Source organism: Drosophila serrata, unplaced genomic scaffold (assembly GCF_035046125.1).
Source record: "Drosophila serrata isolate PLE 108 unplaced genomic scaffold, ASM3504612v1 contig_130, whole genome shotgun sequence".
Classification (NCBI taxonomy): Eukaryota; Metazoa; Arthropoda; class Insecta; order Diptera; family Drosophilidae; genus Drosophila; species Drosophila serrata.
In genome coordinates this window covers 258,596-271,165 of record NW_028257028.1, presented here as the reverse complement: position 1 = coordinate 271,165, position 12,570 = coordinate 258,596, and the positions used below count along the sequence as shown (strand labels likewise).

The 12,570-nt window shown below is 41.3% G+C and overlaps 1 protein-coding gene across 1 annotated transcript in view; it reads right to left on the bottom strand.

Moving 5' to 3' along the window:
- Positions 1 to 12,570, bottom strand: part of LOC110187047 (uncharacterized) — a 169,755-nt gene that overhangs the window by 64,499 nt on the left and 92,686 nt on the right. Inside the window, exon 2 of the mRNA XM_086826091.1 lies at positions 11,697 to 11,793. The gene's annotated coding sequence lies outside the window, so the exon portion shown is untranslated. The remainder of the gene's footprint in view (positions 1 to 11,696; positions 11,794 to 12,570) is intronic.

The following is a 12,570-nucleotide window of genomic DNA, read 5'->3' as shown; positions in this document are numbered from 1 at the left end:
CATCCGCATCTGCATCCGCATCCCCCTGTTAGGGGCTTGTGTATCTAATAGATATGCAGTGACAGCACCTGTATTTATGTGTCTGCATTTGTATCTGTTGCCGTATCTGTATCTGTATCTGGCACTCGGCATATGTAGCTATATCTGCATTCCAATCTGCATTCGCATTCGCATTTGTATCTGTATCTGTATCTGTATCTGTGCCTGCATATGTATCTGCATCCGCATCTGCATCTGCATCTGCATCTGTATCTGTGCATGAGTTTGCATAGAAATTAAATAAATATTTGCGTGCAACTAAATTGGAATTGGAATGCTGTGGATTCGGTTTTGGATTCGGTTTCGGATTCTGATTCAGATTCCAGTTCGCCCAGAACGATTGCAAATCGAATTTGCATTGAATTTGCAAATTCCTGTCCCTGTTCCTGTCATAATTATTATTATCAGTAGCAGCAGCAGCAGCAGAAAGAATATCACTTCTAATTGCAAACCACAATAAATACAAATAATAATATTCACATTTTTTAATGCATTTTGACTTGACAACAAAGGAAACATTACATAAACATAAAATGGTAATTCAATTGAAAATGAATCTAGGGATATGTTAAATGCTCCTGATTTTTTTATTCTGTTTGCCATATAAAAAGCATGGGTTAAGCACACAATACCCTGCGGATCACGGGTTAATCATGCTGACCAGCACGGGCAGGACTAAGCACTCTCCTAAAGGATTCACCAGCATTTAGCGTGTCAAGTGGCCGGTCGACCATTGTTTGTTTAGTATGCAGGTCACAGGACACCGGACACAGGACACGGGATGAAGGACGAAGGACAAAGCTTTCAACATGGAATTATGCACAATTATTGACAGTTGTGCTCGCATTTAAACGCGGATTGACAAGGGGGGGCTTAAGCACTTATCGATGTGTAATCACACACACACAGGGTTTATTGAATTTTTTCCTAGCCACGTAATTGCACTCTGACCCGTTTTCGGTATTTATTGTGTTATTTTATTCAGCAGCAGGGCTTAACCGCTCTTTGGGTCAGCACTAATGACTTATTTTTGTGTGGATATGATGGCATATATAACCTACATATGTAGCATTTTTAATTCGCTTTTTAAATCATAAATAAACAGAACTCTACTCTTGTTAACAAAAGCAATTAAAGATATTAATAACCATATCGATGGCATTGCCAAGGAGCTGGCCCAGCGGGCAAATGAAAACATAAAGCAGCGTATTTAGCCAAATAAGAATGTGGCCAACAGGAATGGCTAAAATAGGAAGATGGGAAAATGGGAAAATGGGGAAAATGGCACCGAAAGGGAAATCGTGCTGGCCCATGCACGGCTGACTGTGAAGCATCCTAGAATGCGTGTGTCTCATGCCCGGACGGACCTTTGCTGCCTGGCAATTTCCCGGCTTTTCTCCTCCCCCCTCCCCCTCTTGGCTTTCTTCAGCCTTTCTTCCGGTCTTCCGCCTGCCGGCGACGTCTCTTCTTCCATTTGCATGCTTCGAGAGCCCAAAAATTGCTCCCCAATGCGTGACAAAGCCAAAGGCAGAATGGAAAAACTAGCGAAAGCCGACTCGATAAAGGAAAAGTCGGTGGGTGGTGTTCAGTGGGTGGTGGGTGGTGCTTTCGGGGTGAATGCCTGCCTGGCATGCTGCCCTAACGATCTATTCACGTCGAGAGGCGTCTCGAGACTCCTGGCGACGACAACGAGAACTATTGAAGCGTATTAATTCTTTTTAATGCCAAAATAATAACGACGCCATTATGCCCGGGCAACGTGCAACGTTTTTCACCCCTCGGAAAATACCTTCCCCCCATTTTCCTACCATCCTGTTTTTCTCTTTTTCTGCCTCTCTGCTTTTCGGTGGCGCCCGGCGGTTTGGCGAGCGAGACGGCGACCAAAAGTCTGCAACGAAATGTTTTCCAATTGACCAAACAACGCAAAAATAAAAGGCAGGCCAACAACATCAGGCTGAAAGCAACAAAAACCGGGAACATGATAATAGGCTGCGGTTAGGAGAAGCTTTAGATACCCTACAAAATATTTTAATGAATGAGAATCGTGGGAGTTTGTAGCAGAAAAGAAAGGTTAAACATTTAGTTTTAAGTATCAGATTTTCTATGAAATAAATGCCTTTTTAACTTTAAGTAATTGTACTTATAAATGGTATATAATCCCTGTAATAGCAACTGTTTAAACATATTTTTGCTCTATATTTGTGGGCTCTAACTTGAATATTGATATAATAATAATAAATATAATAATATATAGCACAGAGTTCACTATATATCAAACTTTACCCTAAAACCTAACAAAATGAATTAAACTCAACGGGGGGAGAGAGTATATATCGGCAGGGGCAGACATGGGGAGGAGTGCCTTGTGTGCATGTGTCCGATACTTATAAACATAAAAACTGATAACGAAATCAAAACGTCGAGCCAAACGATTTGGAAATACTCGGACAGGAGCAACAACAATGCGAAAGGCAGGACAACAATGGACGAAGCCGTAGTCCTTCTGTCCTTCTGGCCGTAACATCAATGTAACGGCCATACAACATTATTATCATCGCAAATGGCAAGTTAGACAAACACATTGAGTGCCCATTTAATGGGACTCCCCGCTCCCCATCCAAGATGGGGGGAATCCCCTTCTCCGACTTCAGCTCCAAAGTCCGGACCCAACTCAGCCCTGAACTGGACTGGACTGGACTGGGAGGCAGTGAATCAGCACGGGATGGTTATGGGTCTAGGCACATAATGACCAAGCTAAACAGCAAATGAACTTTTAAACGTATTGAATTGACGTTCCACAGACAGAGGAGAGGTTCGTTTGTTCCCCCACCGAACGAGGCGTCAAAAGCACCGCCGGCAAATGGGATCCTGGATGGGGATCCTGGCCAAGGAGCTGGAGCTGGAAGAGGAGGCATTAATGGGTTGCCATGGACAGGCTGGCCAAGTGTGTAAGCCCATGTCTGATGGCTGCATTGAAGGCAGCTCAGTGGAAATCCCCAAAAGGAATACACAAAAAAGGACACAGAATAAGGAAAGGAAAGGAAAGGAAAGGAAAGGATTTTAGGAAAAAACTGAACTATGAAAAGTATTGAGTAACTCAAGTAGAGTGTAAATTATGCTTGGAAAAACATCAAGTATATTAATATTAAAGCTAAAATTAAGACTAGCTCAATGCTGAATTGGTTTCCAACTAAACATTCATAAATAATTAATTTCAATTAATTTGATTTTAGCTTGGTTTTGCTTGTTTTTAAATTTTGCTATCAAATAAATTTCTCTGAAAGCAGTCATTAAGCCTTTTTGGTACCATATATATTATGTGTTAAATTTATGACTTTAATTAAGCTTGAAAAACTATGATATGCAAATGAAGCTTAGAAAGGTTTTGCTTTATGATTATGCTTTTGTATGAATAAATCAACAAAAATAAATGGAAAACAAATATGTTTTTAATAACTAGAGAGAAAATTGACCTGATTAGGTAGAATATCCTATTGGTTATGTTATTTTCCCCCACTGAATTCAAGGATCTGCCCTGAAACCAAAGAAAAACCCGCTCAAAGCCCATATAAAACGCATATTTGTCTGAAGCCTGATAACTACTGCAATTCGGAAATGTCAATGTTGAGGGAAAATGGGAAAAATGCCGACAACAAATCACAGTTTAAGCTTCACTATTCCCTTGAATTGAAAAGAATGAAAGCCTCGTCCTGGTCGTGGTCCTCGTCCTGCTCCTGCTCCTCTCTCTCCTTCTGGCAATTTATTATGGTCACGATCGTTCGTCACCTCGTTCGCCAGCTTTATGGTCGAAAATAACAAAACAGCGGCACATGACCCGTCGCTTTGTTTAGCTTTTCTTTTTTCGCATTTTTCTTTTATTTTTCCCTATTTTTATTTTCCATTTTTTGCATTTGGTTAGAGAGATTTTTAAGCGGCACTAACCTCTTGATGGCGGGACGTGACTGGGCAGCTGTGGAAACTCCAAAAGCTCGAGTTGATTTAAACGATCCAGCAACATGCAGATGAGTTTTTGATTTTCCATTTTCCATTTTCCGTTTACCATTTACCATTCGGCAGTTGTGTCTGCGTTTGCAGTTCTGTGTTTCTCGCTATTTGTTTTTACGAGCTGACAAACTGACGGGCGGCGGAAAAGCGGAAAAGCCAGGGCGCCGGAGATAGTGCCAGGGGGCCACGCATAATTTAACATTCAAGGGGGGGCGGGAGGTGCTGCTGTCTGGGCCGTGTTTGTGTTTACATTTCGTCTTAAGCTGCGACAAGATGCCGCCATATATTTGTCACATGGACGCCACTTTTACGGCCCAAAAGAGGGCCGAGAGACGCCGTCCGCCGAGCGGGCGGTTAAGGATGCAGTGGGAGGGGGGGTGGGGCGGCAAGGACAACAATCGACGAGTGGATATCACCAGGCACTGGCACAACAAAGGCAAAAGGCACAGGCCAGGGCCAAGAGGAGTTGTGTGCAAATAACCTTAAGCCGGAAGCTCGTCAAGTGACTTTGCTGCCTTCCTGCCATTCAACCAAAAAAAAGGAAGTACGACAAAAAAGAAAATGAATGCTCAGCCACTACAACCGCCAGTTACACAAGAAAAAAAATATAGGTAATTACCAAAAATACATCCAAGTAAAAACTAGTTTTAATAATCATTAATGTCAGCAAAGCAATACAAATGAGTAGCAGCAAACTCATCCTCTCAAGATCTTTCTTTCAAGAATTATACAGTATTAAATTAAGATTATTATCACAGAATAAATTGTATTAAATATTACTTGATTGATTTTGTTTTTTTTTTTGCAGTGCAATTCAAGTCGCAAATGCTGCTCCATCATCAACGTATCCAAAGTATTTGCATTTTGTATCACTTAAGCAGCAGCTTTTCCATTGTTGCCACTGGTCACAGGAGACATTTATAGTCGAGCACACACACACACTCCCCTCAAACACACACACACCACACACACACCCTCACACACACACATAAAACTTGGCCTTGGTTTTTCGTTGACTTTTCCCCATTGCGTGCCTTATTTGCGACTCAAATGTTAAGTAATGGAATTATTCGTGTGCTCAAGTGTAGGCTCTCTTTGACCAAGAAACCAAAGATGTCGAAGACCGAGTTTCCAACAGAATTTTCCCAGGCATTTTCCCCATCTGCCCCCCCTGTTTGACAATCAAATTTTGCTTGGCAACAAATTTCGGACAGCGCCGAAGGAGGCGCGTGTAATTGCCAAGACAAACATTGTGTTAAGTGGGCGCCCACACAAACAAAGCGGCTCATACGCCGCCAAAATTGTGGCCAAAAGACAGCTGTGCGAGTGTGCGAAGAGTGTGTGTGTGTGTGTGCAAAGTGTGTGTATTTTGTCCTATTTGCCTTGGCTTCAACGACTGGCTTTGACTTTTTGGCGGACAGCTTGGCTCCATGCATAACGTATGTGCAGATATTCCCTGCTCCTTGAAAGTTTATTGTTTGCCAGATTTTGGCTTAAATTTAAATTATTAGAATTTTTTCCCAGAAGCTAGAGGTGGGTAATTATAATTAAATGGTAGTATTAAACGCAGGAAGAAAGGAAGGACGCATACAATTACTTTCACTATATTTCGTTTTTAAATACAACAATTTCTCAATTAGATTTTAAAGCATCCTTTGGGTCTTCCTGATATCTGATGGATTTGTCCTTGTCTGTTTTCTTAATATTTCCTCAACAATTTCTTGACTTGAATTCAGATTTTGTAATTTCCAAGACCCAAACCTTTGGTCAGAAGCTTAAAAAATATGGAAGGAGTCATTTCCGACCCTATAAATCATATATATTCTTGATCAGCATGAACAGCCGAATCGATCTAGCTATCTCCGAAAGAAATTTAATTTTTGAAAAAATTTCACAATTTTTTGTGAAAATTGAATATTGAAAAATTGATAAAAATTTAAATTTCATAAAATTCTAAATTAAGTATGCAGATTTATTAACCTATTCAAAACTAGTGCAAAACAGCTTTCCGAATGGAATTTAATGCTTTTTTGGCATAGTTATGAGTTTTTTAAGCTTTGATTTAATCAAAAAAAATCATATGAAAATAAAGATAAATATTGATTTGAAGAATGCGAATATGTGATCGAAATCCGATTCGATCCTATAATTCGATTTGAAACTGAAAGGGTATATAAACTTCGTCTTTCTGCAGCTAATACGATTCTAGATTTTATCATGTTATTTTATTTTATTTCCCTTAAGTTTATGTCTAAATTTTTGATTGTTTTGCCTTTTGATTAGTTTCCTTTGAAACTAATTTCGTAATGGCTTATAATGGTTTTCTAATTGATTCGATCGACTTGATTATTTTCCTCGTGCATGTGAATTAAATTCAATTCGCAGGCTTATTAAATCGATTTGTTCAATTTATTTTGTTTACCAAGAAAACTTTCGAAGATTTCCAAATTTGTAGTGGGAAAAGGAAAAGTACGACCCTTTGTTGTGAAAGTAGTTCCATTTCTTTTCGATTCTTTTCATTCTTTAACTCCTCGTTATTGTTTTCCCTGCTTTCGGTTCGTTCATTATCCTGCCGTCCTCCTTAATTTCCTCCACTCCATCTTTCTCGGCTTTCCCCTTGCCCCTTCCACTTTTCCTTTCCCTTTCGCTTTCTCTTTGTCCCCCTTTTTCGCTATTTTATTTTCGGACATACCTACTTATTTTAATTTAACCTTCACTTGTGATGGGAGGCTGGGCAGGGAGGTGAGGGGAGGGGCCGGTGTCCTGGCTCAGAGGGATACGGTCAAAGTGTTAAGCCATTGTCGCCATTGTGTTGGCATCTGCTCCTCTGTGCCCTGCCACGCCCCCTGCCCACGCAACTTTTACGCCTCCGCACAATGGGGAAAATATGTAAGGAAATAATGTCGAGTGCACTGTAAAAAAAAGTGCCAGCTCTTTGGGTTTACTCTTAAATGAACTCGACGAAACTTGAAATATTTTAACTGATTTTCTGTATTTTGGAAGGAAAACCTTCTTTATTACAGTGTAGAGAGAAAGTCCAGACGAGGGCACAGAAATTCGCAATTAATCACAATTAAAAACGGCACGAAGATCCTTTCTGCCGTCATATATACCTCGGCTGCTGGACACACCGACTGCCTTTCCACAGCACCCTTTTCGGCCACGTCATCCGCATTTAATTATGGAAATGTTAATTTGCTTAGCACTTCAGGCCAAGCCGACGCCTCTCCCTATATTTTCACCTCTTTTCCCGACCATTTCCCTCCCGCCTGTAATCCATTTTCACCGGCGTCACCTGGCCGCGGACTTTGCTAGCAACGCGAGTCAGCGAAAATGTTCATGTTTAGTTTTTTCTCATATTTTCTTTTATTTTTTTTTGTGTTGCCATCGCACCATTAATTTTCAATTAACACTATGCCAGGAGCAGACACCGTGGACGCAGGATCAGGGCTTGGTGGCCCAGAGCTGCTCCCTCCGTCTGGGTCAGCGTTAGTCAATGGCATGGACCTAATCAGGTCCGCCGCCAGGATAAGTGGAAGTGTAAGTGTAAGTGCTAAGCTGCAGGAGACGGCACGTCAAATTTGATACCCTGTACGGGGGTTTTTTTAAAAGGGGGTTTATTGGTTATGTGCCCCTTTTCAACAGCAAACAAATTGGTTAAAATCGTAGCAGTGCTAATACTTGGACTTTAATTAGAAGACCATGCAATGGTATTTAGAAAGGATTAAAGGAAAAAGGCTCCTGAATCTAGGAAAACTCCTTTATCCGATTCCCAAGAAATTGAACAAATAAAATGCTAAACAATAGAGCTTTGAAATTGTTGTCAAAGGGTCTTAGAATTCAAAATTGAAATCGTGCTAAAGCATTTACAACATCTAGAGATTATTATCGCGCTTCTTGATGGACTTTATGATTCAATCATTAATCATAAACCGCTTCTGCAACATGTAGAATCCGTAGAGGCTTTCCAGAGAGGTAGTTCCATCTAATGGCTTAAAATCAAGTTCATCCTTCATCCTGCCCTGCAAGATAGTGAAGCAGCTATCACCTGGTGACCGACTTCTTGGGCCCTCCGGCTGATCCAAAGACACAGATCATGTCAAGCGAGTTGGTCATGTAGCTGGGCGACACCAAGGTCATGCTCTGCCACAACTGACGGTCCCTGCCACAGCAGTTCCACAAACTCTAAGCAAGATTTGTTCTTCAGACACGTATCCTCATCTATAAGGATATGCTGGCTTTGATCTTTGATCAATCGCATCGAGGACACACAGCATTTAATACATACTCTGGGAAATCGTAGAGATTTGCTTTTGCTGTCAAGGTTGATATCCCAGGATCTTTCGCTTTACCTGCCCTGCTTAACGATGGGTTTTTCAGGCGGTTATGGAAATGCCTCACTAGCTTCTGCTTCACAGTGGCTTCCTTGAGCTGAAGCTCTTTTACTTTCCCCAGAGCTGCTTTTCCCCAGTTTCACAAGATGACAATTGGTATCCGGTGCTTCCTTAAGCTCGGGAAACTATCGTCATCTTGCAAAACCCGGAAGAAGCAGCTTTGGTGAAAATAAAAGAAACGCAGTTTAAGAACGCCGAGGAAACCAAAGTCTTCTTCACAGATTCTTTCACACGAACATCTTTGGAAATTATTGTAATCAGTATTCAGTAATGAGAGTAAAAAAAATGAACACACCTTAAAACTTGGATGGAAATTTTATAAATTTTTGAAAAACTTCCGAACAATAAATTAGAAATATGAACTAAAGGTCTTGCTTCTACGGCGAATGGAAATATACTGAATATTTGTAGAACTTCAGTTGGGGAGCTAAAGTTTCGGTTTGACACAAGGAGTTCAAGGCTGACTTGATGCCAAGACTTGAGTTTTTAGTTCGGGTGTGAATTTGTATTTATATTTAAATTACAATTAAATAATAAGAAAATATAGTATATATGGTCGAAAATGACTTATTGATTGCATTGCAATCTTCTGACCTTAATTTAAATACCCAGCAAAGGCTTAAATATTAAATTATTCTTCCAAAATGTTAAGAAATATTTAATTCAATTGAAATATATATAAATCCTTAGGTAACCGCTAGTCTTAGCCGCCTGCCCGACCTTATTATTTCTAATTTATTGCCTCGTTCGTGCTCTCATTGGCACCCAACTTAACCCTGGCCAAACCAGGACCCAATCCCGACTCGAACCCCTTGGTCCTTGGTCCCTGCTCCCTGGTCCACCTGTAGTTCATTTCATTTATCGCCCGTCCCCACCAACAAAGTTCAATCCTTTGTTGTTCCCTGCTTACGCCATTAACTTAAAGTGCCATTGGCCCCGTTCCGTCCCAGCCTGGGGTTCCCAGTTGCCATATCCTGGAGCCTGGAGTTTCAGGACTCGTCGCATAAGCAGCATCTGGCCATCTGCGTAGTCTGGGAGCACTTAACTTAAGCGCTCTAATTGTATTAAAAGCGTGTCTTGTCCCGCCTATGTTACAACCCTCGCTCTCCTCGCCCCTCCTCAATCCCCATTTTGCAGGACCAAAACCGGAAAGGGACCTCCGCCATAGTTGAGTTGAGTTGCCTGCGACGTTGACGCAATGTCTCGTTTTCTCGTTTCTCGTTTCTAGTTTGGTTTCATTTCGCCTCGTTCTGGCCTGGCCAGCATCTCGGTTTTGGGCTAATTCGGCTAAGTGATTTCCATGAGTGCGTGCCTTATCTGACTTATGGTTTAATTAGGGTCAGCCGAAAGGGGTTTTCCCCGTATTTCTCGCACTCGCCGGCATTGCAATTAGTTCCGATTACCCCAAACATGCCGACAAACTTCTAAATGTCACTGCCACTGCGCTCTGCACAGAGAAAAATAGGAGATCTACTTAAAATGCTTTACTAATTATTAATTCAAGTGTAATATCTACACTATTTGAACTTCTTTATATTATTCTGAATGTTGTAAGTGAAGAAAACACGTTTAGCAGGCCAGAAAAATGTACCCAGACATGTTTGTAGAAACTCCACAAAATGATGGTTAAATTTTGGTTTTAAATATTTCTCTTTGCATTGTTTGTGGTCTTCTTTCCTTGGCTTCACCTTTGGCCCACTTTTTTTGGCCGTGTCAGCTGCACACCCCACTTGGCCCCGTTTCGTCCTGTCTGCCGCCTATTTTCGGCCTGAAAGGAGTCCGGGGAGTCCTGCCTGACTGCCTGCCTGCCACATCGTAGACATTCCTCGGCTTTCGCCTGGCTGGAGCCCGGGTAAATGTTAATTAAGCATCATTTACGCATTCAGGCCGCCATAATTTGCAGCGACAATGACACTGACAGCGCCACAATGTTGCGACAACTTTGACAAGCCCTCAGCCCCCGCTGCCAGCCCAAGACCCAGGACCAGGACCAAGACCAGGACCAAGACCCAGGACACCAAGGCAAAGTCGTCACAGGACCCTTTCCCATCGCACCATCGCATCACTCGGCACGCAGTCAAATTTAATGTAACATAAAAGGTTTTCCATTTCGTTTTCCATCTAAGGATGTGAGAGAGAAAGGGGGAGGTAATGGTTCTGGTTCCATCAGGACAACCGCAAAATAAGCATGATAATGCGACAGGACGAGACTGTATGAGATAGACAGCCTTCAACAAATGTAGAAAGAACGATCAAATCAATAAGAAAATGCTGCTCAGGACTGTCCTTGGAAGAAAATCGGTTCAAATTATGGGGAAAAGCTTAAATTCCAAGTTTACTTGATAATTATTTAGGGATTGGGGAACATATTCAACTCCTATTCCTATTATTATTTAATATATTTAGCAAAACACCTAACCAATTGGCAGTACCTGCTTGAACAGGCCCCAACAAGTTGGCTTATCCCGCCTCGCCATCAGCTGTGATTCGTCCTTTATGTCCTGCCGGCTTTTGTCCGAGTGCCCGCTTATCTCCTCCAGACAAAGGACACTCCGGCCGTGGATTAGCTCAGCCAAACGGCTATTTAGCGGTCTCTAGAGGAAGGAGTCCTTCGCTCCGCCGAATTCTGGCCACAAAGCGGCCGGCGAAATGCGTCTAACAGCTGGCCAACAATATCCAACAATGGCCAACTGTGGCAACAAAATAAATAAATAAAAATAAAATAAAGAGAGACAGAAAGACAGAAAGAGAAAACGAAACAAGCAACAGCAGCGTGGAATGGAGGAGCACAAAACCGAAATAGCAAATAAAATTGCACAACAAAGATGGAAACGGAGCAGCGAATGCAGGAGACGAAGACAAAGGACGAAGCCGGAGAGTCGTGCGAAAGAATTACGTTAGAAGCCAGGACTAACGATGCCAACGGATGAGGAGGTACTAAGCCAGGATATACCCTGTTATTGCCATATTATCAGAATTAAATATTCAAGTTTTATGATAAAGGTTACTTTTGTGGAAAATATTTGTATATTCTTTGTGTAAAATAGCATTATAATTTATATATATTCAAATATAAAACATATTTCAACTACCCCTTTTTTTTCTAACTATAACCATGAAAAACTCTTTTTTGAAAATTCAAAATTTCCAGATAAAAATAATATAAATAATTGAAGATATTAGTTCAAATAGTTTAAAGATTCGAAATATCATTTTTGTGTTATAAATATATCAATAATTATAGGTTTAAACACTCACATATCATCGTTGTTCTTCTCCATATCATACAATTTTATAATAAGCTTTTGATGGCTGATTCCGACTCTTCATTGCATTTTCAATTAATAACAAAATACTGAAAGAATAAGAGAAAATATAAATTTAGTAAAATTTGGCATAAGTATTTAAGGGTTAACATAGTAAAAATAATATACAGATTTATCAACGAATAAAAAATGAAAGCATTTTCTCAGCTTGGTTATGTTTATTTTGCACTTGTCCCTGAGTTAACGAGGACTGGCCAGGACCTCCATAGTACAGGGTATTCTGGTATCCTGATAAAGTAAGAAGGCCAAGCCAGTCGCGCTCACACACACACACATTTCTCACACCAAATGCAAATAAAACGACGCCTTGGAATTGAAATAGAAATAGAAAATTGCCAAACAAAAATGGCAGCATAAACTTTTGCCGTTTCCCCTTCACTTCCGTACATCATTCGTTCTCCTTTTTCGCCGGCACTTTCTCTGCTGTGGTGTCTCAGGATTCCAGCTCGTGGTTCCTAGCTCCCAGCTCCCTGCTCCCAGCTCCCTGCTCCCAGCTCCCTGCTCCCTGCTCCTTTCCATCCGGAGGTCGTAATTCTCGAAAAGTGAAAGAGAGACACAGTGGCACACATACGCAATGGAGGCTACAGAGAGGAAGAGGGGTGCTTGTCGACATTTTGGTAATAAATTGAGTTTTATGGCAGTCATATTATTCTTTATTAGTGGGTAAGAATTGTTGCCTTTTGTTGGCTTTTGTTGCCGAAACGATGTTTCAACCGGGCCAGCGCCCAGCCACCCAAAAGTATCCTTCTGTCTCCGCCACATCCTGCCACCTGGACCACAGAGGAGGAAGACCACGACCACGACCA